The sequence below is a fragment of the Heptranchias perlo genome, chromosome 7 (assembly GCF_035084215.1).
Source record: "Heptranchias perlo isolate sHepPer1 chromosome 7, sHepPer1.hap1, whole genome shotgun sequence".
Classification (NCBI taxonomy): domain Eukaryota; kingdom Metazoa; phylum Chordata; class Chondrichthyes; order Hexanchiformes; family Hexanchidae; genus Heptranchias; species Heptranchias perlo.
The window spans coordinates 39,901,165-39,910,060 of record NC_090331.1 but is presented as its reverse complement, the minus strand read 5'-3'; positions in this window follow the sequence as shown (position 1 = coordinate 39,910,060).

The window sequence follows — 8,896 nt, the reverse complement described above, 5'->3', positions numbered from 1 at the left end:
TCCCCTCCATTTCCACCCTCCCTTCCTCTCTCCCTCCCCTCCACTTCCACCCTCCCCTCCCTCTCCACCCTCCCCTCCCTCTCTCCTCCTCCATTCCACCCTCCCCTCCCTCTCCACCCTCCCCTCCCTCTCTCCTCCTCCATTCCACCCACCCCTCCACTTCCCCCACCCCTCCCTCCTTCCCCTCCACTCCCTCCCCTCCCTCCCTCCTTCCCCTCCACTCCTCCCCTCCCTCTCTCCCACCCTCCCTCCTCCCCTCCCTCCCTCCCTCCCTCTCTCCCACCCCTCCCTCCCACCTCCCTCCCTCCCCTCCCTCTCTCCCCTCCTCTCTCCCACCCCTCCCCTCCCTCTCTCCACCCCTCCCCCTCCACCCTCCCTCCCTCTCTCCCACCCCTCCCCTCCTCTCTCCCACCCCTCTCCCTCCCTCCCTCTCTCACCCCTCCCCTCCCTCCCCTCCCTCTCTCCCACCCCTCCCCTCCCTCCCTCCCTCTCTCCCACCCCTCCCCTCCCTCCCCTCCCTCTCTCCCACCCTCCCCTCCCTCCCCTCCCTCTCTCCACCCCTCCCCTCCCTCCCCTCCCTCTCTCCACCCCTCCCCTCCCTCCCCTCCCTCTCTCCCACCCCTCCCTCCCTCCCCTCCCTCTCTCCCACCCCTCCCCTCCCTCCCCTCCCTCTCCCACCCCTCCCCTCCCTCCCCTCCCTCTCTCCCACCCCTCCCCTCCCTCCCCCTCCCTCTCTCCCACCCTCCCCTCCCTCCCCTCCCTCTCTCCCACCCCTCCACTTCCCCCCTCCCTCTCTCCCACCCCTCCACTCCCCCCTCCCTCTCTCCCACCCCTCCACTTCCCCCCTCCCTCTCTCCCACCCTCCACTTCCCCCCTCCCTCTCTCCCACCCCTCCACTTCCCCCCTCCCTCTCTCCCACCCCTCCACTTCCCCCTCCCTCTCTCCCACCCCTCCCTCCTCCCCTCCCTCTCTCCCACCCCTCCTCCTCCCTCCCTCCCTCTCTCCCACCCCTCCCCTCCCTCTCTCCCACCCCTCCCACCCCTCCCCTCCTCTCTCCCACCCCTCCCCCCCTCCCCTCCTCTCTCACCCTCCCCTCCCTCCCCCCCTCCCTCTCTCCCACCCCTCCCCTCCCTCCCCTCCCTCTCTCCCACCCCTCCCCTCCCTCCCCTCCTCTCTCCCACCCCTCCCCTCCCTCCCCTCCCTCTCTCCCACCCCTCCCCTCCCTCCCCTCCCTCTCTCCCACCCCTCCCCTCCCTCCCCTCCCTCTCTCCCACCCCTCCCCTCCCTCCCCTCCCTCTCTCCCACCCCTCCCCTCCCTCCCCTCCCTCTCTCCCACCCCTCCCCTCCCTCCCCTCCCTCTCTCCCACCCCTCCCCTCCCTCCCCTCCCTCTCTCCCACCCCTCCCCTCCCTCCCTCCCTCTCTCCCACCCCTCCCCTCCCTCCCCTCCCTCTCTCCCACCCCTCCCCTCCTCCCCTCCCTCTCTCCCACCCCTCCCTCCCTCCCCTCCCTCTCTCCCACCCCTCCCCTCCCTCCCCTCCCTCTCTCCCACCCCTCCCCTCCCTCCCCTCCCTCTCTCCCACCCCTCCCTCCCTCCCCTCCCTCTCTCCCACCCCTCCCCTCCCTCCCTCCCTCTCTCCCACCCCTCCACTTCCCCCCTCCCTCTCTCCCACCCCTCCACTTCCCCCCTCCCTCTCTCCCACCCCTCCACTTCCCCCCTCCCTCTCTCCCACCCCTCCACTTCCCCCCTCCCTCTCTCCCACCCCTCCACTTCCCCCCTCCCTCTCTCCCACCCCTCCACTTCCCCCTCCCTCTCTCCCACCCCTCCACTTCCCCCCTCCCTCTCTCCCACCCCTCCACTTCCCCCTCCCTCTCTCCACCCCTCCACTTTCCCCCTCCCTCTCTCCCACCCCTCCACTTTCCCCCTCCCTCTCTCCCACCCCTCCACTTTCCCCCTCCCTCTCTCCCACCCCTCCACTTTCCCCCTCCCTCTCTCCCACCCCTCCACTTTCCCCCTCCCTCTCTCCCACCCCTCCACTTTCCCCCTCCCTCTCTCCCACCCCTCCACTTTCCCCCTCCCTCTCTCCCACCCCTCCACTTTCCCCCTCCCTCTCTCCACCCCTCCACTTCCCCCCTCCCCTCCCCACCCCACCACTTCCCCCCCTCTCCCACCCCTCCACTTCCCCCCCCCTCACCCACCCCACCACTTCCCCCACCCTCTCTCCCACCCCTCCACTTACCCCCTCCCTCTCTCCCACCCCACTCCACTCCCCTCCCTCACACCCCCCTCCACTTCCCCCTCCCTCACTCCCACCCACCACTTTCCCCTCCTCTCTCCCACCCCTCCACTTTCCCCCTCCCCACTCCACCCACCACAAACCCCTCCACTCTCCCACCCCCTCCAATCCCCCTCCCACTCCCACCCTCCACTACCCCTCCCTCACCCACCCACTTTCCCCCTCCCTCTCCCACCCCTCCACTTCCCCCTCCCTCTCTCCCACCCCTCCACTTTCCCCCTCCCTCTCTCCCACCCCTCCACTTCCCCCTCCCTCTCTCCCACCCCTCCACTTTCCCCCTCCCTCTCTCCCACCCCTCCACTTTCCCCCTCCCTCTCTCCCACCCCTCCACTTTCCCCCTCCCTCTCTCCCACCCCTCCACTTTCCCCCTCCCTCTCTCCCACCCCTCCACTTCCCCCTCCCTCTCTCCCACCCCTCCACTTTCCCCTCCCTCTCTCCCACCCCTCCACTTTCCCCCTCCCTCTCTCCCACCCCTCCACTTTCCCCCTCCCCTCTCTCCCACCCCTCCACTTTCCCCCTCCCTCTCTCCCACCCCTCCACTTTCCCCCTCCCTCTCTCCCACCCCTCCACTTTCCCCTCCCTCTCTCCCACCCCTCCACTTTCCCCCTCCCTCTCTCCCACCCCTCCACTTTCCCCCTCCCTCTCTCCCACCCCTCCACTTTCCCCTCCCTCTCTCCCACCCCTCCACTTTCCCCCTCCCTCTCTCCCACCCCTCCACTTTCCCCCTCCCTCTCTCCCACCCCTCACTTTCCCCTCCCTCTCTCCACCCCTCCACTTTCCCCCTCCCTCTCTCCCACCCCTCCACTTTCCCCCTCCCTCTCTCCCACCCCTCCACTTCCCCCTCCCTCTCTCCCACCCCTCCCACTTTCCCCCTCCCTCTCTCCCACCCCTCCACTTTCCCCCTCCCTCTCTCCCACCCCTCCACTTTCCCCCTCCCTCTCTCCCACCCCTCCACTTTCCCCCTCCCTCTCTCCCACCCCTCCACTTTCCCCCTCCCTCTCTCCCACCCCTCCACTTTCCCCCTCCCTCTCTCCCACCCCTCCACTTTCCCCCTCCCTCTCTCCCACCCCTCCACTTTCCCCCTCCCTCTCTCCCACCCCTCCACTTTCCCCCTCCCTCTCCCACCCCTCCACTTTCCCCTCCCTCTCTCCCACCCCTCCACTTTCCCCCTCCCTCTCTCCACCCCTCCACTTTCCCCTCCCTCTCTCCCACCCCTCCACTTTCCCCCTCCCTCTCTCCCACCCCTCCACTTTCCCCCTCCCTCTCTCCCACCCCTCCACTTTCCCCCTCCCTCTCTCCCACCCCTCCACTTTCCCCCTCCCTCTCTCCCACCCTCCACTTTCCCCCTCCTCTCTCCACCCTCCACTTCCCCCTCCCTCTCTCCCACCCCTCCACTTCCCCCTCCCTCTCTCCCACCCCTCCACTTCCCCCCTCCCTCTCTCCCACCCCTCCACTTCCCCCCTCCCTCTCTCCCACCCCTCCACTTCCCCCCTCCCTCTCTCCACCCCTCCACTTCCCCCTCCCTCTCTCCCACCCCTCCACTTCCCCCCTCCCTCTCTCCCACCCTCCACTTCCCCCCTCCCTCTCTCCCACCCCTCCACTTCCCCCCTCCTCTCTCCCACCCCTCCACTTCCCCCCTCCCTCTCTCCCACCCCTCCACTTCCCCCCTCCCTCTCTCCCACCCCTCCACTTCCCCCCTCCCTCTCTCCCACCCCTCCACTTCCCCCCTCCCTCTCTCCCACCCCTCCACTTCCCCCTCCCTCTCTCCCACCCCTCCACTTCCCCCCTCCCTCTCTCCCACCCCTCCACTTCCCCCCTCCCTCTCTCCCACCCCTCCACTTCCCCCCTCCCTCTCTCACACCCCTCCACTTCCCCCCTCCCCTCTCTCACACCCCTCCACTTCCCCCTCCCTCTCTCACACCCCTCCACTTCCCCCCTCCCTCTCTCACACCCCTCCACTTCCCCCCTCCCTCTCTCACACCCCTCCACTTCCCCCCTCCCTCCCCTCTTCCCTCCCTCTCCTCCACTTCTACCCCTCCCCTCCCTCCCACCCCACTTCCCTCTCCCCTCCCACCATCCCCCACTTCCCTTGCCCTCCCTCCCCCACTTCCACCCTGCCCTCCCTCCCACATTTCCTCCTCCCCTTCCTCCCCGCACTATCCCCTCCTCCAACTTCCCAGCTTCAACTCCCTCTCCCTCACTTCCCCCCTCACCTCACCCCTCCCTCTCTCCCCCACTTTCCCCCTCACCTCACCCCTCCCACTCTCCCGACAACCTCCCTCTCACCCCCCCATTCACTGCACTTCTCCTATTGCTCCTCTCTCCCCCCCCTTCTCCTTCTCCAACCCTCCCCTACTTCCCCCTGCACTTTCCCCTCCCTCTCTCCCCAACACTTCCCACCATCCCTCCATCGTATCCCTCCCCTCCCCCACTTCCCAACCTCCCCAACTTCCCTCTTCCCCCACCCTCTCTCCCCTCTTCCCCCTCCCCTTCTCTCCTCCTCCCCATCCCTCCCCTCATCCACTACCCCTTCCTCCCACCACTTCCCCCTCCCTCTCCTCCCCCACCCCTTCCGCCTCCTTTCCTCCTTCCTCTCCCCCTCCACCCACCCTTCCCCTTCTCCTTCCAATCCCCCTCCTCCCCACCCTACCCCCTCCTTCCACTCCCCACCCTTCCCCCTCACCTCCCCCCTCCACTTCCCTCAATCCTCTTCCCTCCATCCCTCCACTTGCTTCTCCACCATTTCCTCCCCAATCTCCCCACTTCCCTTCCTCCCACCCTCTCCCCCACTTTCCCCTCCTGATCCCCCTCCGTCATTTCCTCCAATTATCTTCCCCACTTCCCCTCACCTCCCCACTTCACCCTCCCCATCAGCCCCTCCCCTCCCCTCCCCATCCGCCCCACTTTCTCCTCCACGCCCCTCCCCATCCCCCCACTTCCCCGTTCCCTTCCCTCCCTTCAACTTCTCTGCCTCCCCGTCACCCCCACCTGCCCCTCCGTCTCTCCCTCCCCTCCCCCTCTCTTGTCCTTGTCATTTCAATATTAAAACAGAGATTTGGAAAGCACCACTACATTAATCAGCCAACAGGTATTTTGGAAGCCAAGTTGAATGCACAGCCAGGAAATACAGCATCCAGGGATGCTAACAGTGAACCTTAGATGAGAGGTCATTTAAAGGGCACTGCGATTAACACATGAAGACAAAAAGCAAACTCAAAATGGCCTTAATATATTTTCTTGCTGCCACTTAAGTGTTCATTAGCCTCTGTGCCAGTTGTTCTCATTTGTTGTTTTTGTCCCAGCACCATTTCCTGGTACCAAGGTTTTGCCAATAGGAATCCCTCCAAATACATGTGTTCTGAGGAAAAGAACCTGTGGAAGAATTCAGGCAAGTCTGGTTTCCTGAGCGGTGTTTCACGTCCTCCCACTTGCACCTGCAGAGCGAGTGAAAGTACCTCACTTTGGCAGATGTAATGTTGACAGGCTCCTCTTCTCAAAGGGAGCTGTCAGCAGACCCCTATTGGCATCACTAGAATATATGAATGCCTGGCTAACTGTAGTGCTGGAAGATTCTTCAGAAACACTTCAATTACAGCATGCCATACTTTAGATGGCACTGCATGAAAGGCATGCCAAGGTGATGCAAAGCTAGCATTGCCTGATTGCATTTTGGCCGCCAACCATTTCTGCAGGCCCTGGCATACCTACTTAGCAATAATTGTCCATATATTGTCTTCCGGAAGGCATTTCATAAGGTTCCGCATAAGAGATTACACAGAACCTTGTGACATGGGTGAGCAATTAGTTGGGAGGTAGGAAATAGAAAATAGGGATAAAGGAAACGTTCTCTGATTGGCAGGATGTGACAATTGGTGTTCCCCACGGATCTGTACTGGGGCCTCAGCTCATCACCTTATATGTTAATAACCTTCCACTTATAGTTGCATAAAAATTGCCACTGTTCTACCCATTTACAGGTCTCATCTAATTGCTTTTGCAAATTTCTATCTGCTTCATGTAACTCAGATCTCCCTCTATATTGTTACCTGATGCAAACATAACCCACATGCATCAACTTTTGGAATCCAAGCCACATGCATAAATTAGACACAGTCAGGATCCAATCCCTGAGTCTTGGAGCACTCCAATCAGTATTCCCCCAACCCCTGCCACACTGAAAAAACGACTCTAACAAGCATTCGCTGTTTCCTTTACTTCAACGGTCTCTTACGCATTTTCAGATTTTACCTAGAATTCACACTATTTTAACCTTGTATGACATCCTTTTGTGAGGAAGATTTTTTTTAAAGAATTTCTAGAAATTCAGATACAGCAAATCATGGTCCACTTGGGAAGTCCGAATGCTGGACAGACATAGCTTGGCCTAAGTGTGCTGCACCTGTTGAAGCCTCAAAGCATCCAATTTCGTGGACTGGGTCATTCGCATGTCCCAGTCTCACTCACAGCACAGGCCTAAACCTAGCAGGGCCTTGCACATAAGAGATTATTAGCAAAAATTAAAGCACACAGAACTTTGTGTCATGGGTTAGCAATTAGTTGGGAGGTAGGAAATAGAAAATAGGGATAAAGGAAATGTTCTCTGATTGGCAGGATGTGACAATTGGTGTTCCTAGGCATGGGGCAGGAATACAGATGCAGCTGCAGTTGTGGATTGAAGGTTGTTCTCCAATCGTAGCCCAAAGATATTCAGGCCTGATGGCCATGGGGAAGTTGCTAAAGGTAGGACTGAATTTAACTTTTCAGACCTTCCTTGCTTTGCTGTCTGGCCCATTCAGACCCGACGACGTGCAAGACATCCCAGGCAGAATACTTACTGCCAGGTTCTTGCGGCACCCCTCAAAATGGGTGTGTTTCATTCACACACAGAGGAAACTGAGGCTGGAGGTCTTGAAATGACCCTGCAACTTTTCCATAACTGTCCTTGTCCTGCACCCTTTGTAGGCCCGTGTCTAGATCCACTTCTCTAGGAATGCCTCAGAAATCCCAGCACAATGTAAAGGGGGGTAGAAACCCGACGTAATGTATCTTTACCCCCTTTTACTTTTTGTAGCACCTGGGAAGTGAGCTTGCCCTGAGTGCTATGGAGTGAAAGATTGGGCCCATGTATGCCAAGGAATTATTTGTTTTGAGTTCTTTAATCTAATCTAAAATCTTTATCTTGTTAATATCAAAGTCTGCATGTATACTTGGATTGTCTCCATTTGTGGAGTACATGGTACTATAGTTTGTCTAATGAATGTTTTGAAGAAGTGATTGTTGAATATTTAAACTATTTTCTGTTCATGCTAAGTTTCATCCCAGTAAGCATCATTTAATGTTGTCACCTCTTTCCTGACAGTACTCTTACTGTTATAATACAGGAACCTTAGAAGCCATAGAGTCATAAAAGGAGAACCATAGGAGACCATTAGACCCATCACTACAAGGTTGGCTCTTTGTTGGAGCAATCCAAAACTGATCTGATCTGGATGCAAACTTGTAAGAAAATGCCCTAGGAATTGCCTTAGATGTGTTCCCAGAATATTGTCAGTTATCAGACTGAATGCTAGAAAAGGAAAGGGCTAATGCTAATTTAACCAAGATGTCTTATGCAAACAAAAGATAGCTTACTAGGTACAGATGAGCTTTCAAGACCACAGGACAAGAGATGGCTCATAAGAACATAAGAAATAGGAGCAGGAGTAGGCCAATCGGCCCCTCGAGCCTGCTCCGCCATTCAATAAGATCATGGCTGATCTGGTCCTAACCTCAAATCTAAAATCACGTCCAATTTCCTGCCCGCTCCCCGTAACCCCTAATTCCCTTTACTTCTAGGAAACTGTCTATTTCTGTTTTAAATTTATTTAATGATGTAGCTTCCACAGCTTCCTGGGGCAGCAAATTCCACAGACCTACCACCCTCTGAGTGAAGAAGTTTCTCCTCATCTCAGTTTTGAAAGAGCAGCCCCTTATTCTAAGATTATGCCCCCTCGTTCTAGTTTCACCCATCCTTGGGAACATCCTTACCGCATCCACCCAATCAAGCCCCTTCACAATCTTATATGTTTCAATAAGATCGCCTCTCATTCTTCTGAACTCCAATGAGTAGAGTCCCAATCTACTCAACCTCTCCTCATATGTCCGCTCCCTCATCCCCGGGATTAACCGAGTGAACCTTCTTTGTACTGCCTCGAGAGCAAGTATGTCTTTTCTTAAGTATGGACACCAAAACTGTATGCAGTATTCCAGGTGCGGTCTCACCAATACCTTATATAACTGCAGCAATACCTCCCTGTTTTTATATTCTATCCCCCTAGCAATAAAAGCCAACATTCCGTTGGCCTTCTTGATCACCTGCTGCACCTGCATACTAACCTTTTGATTTTCTTGCACTAGGACCCCCAGATCCCTTTGTACTGCAGTACTTTCCAGTTTCTCGCCATTGAGATAATGACTTGCTCTCCGATTTTTCCTGCCAAAGTGCATAACCTCACATTTTCCAACATTGTATTGCATCTGCCAAATCTCCGCCCACTCACCCAGCCTGTCTATATCCCCTTGTAGGTTTTTTATGTCCTCCTCACTCTCTACTTTCCCTCCC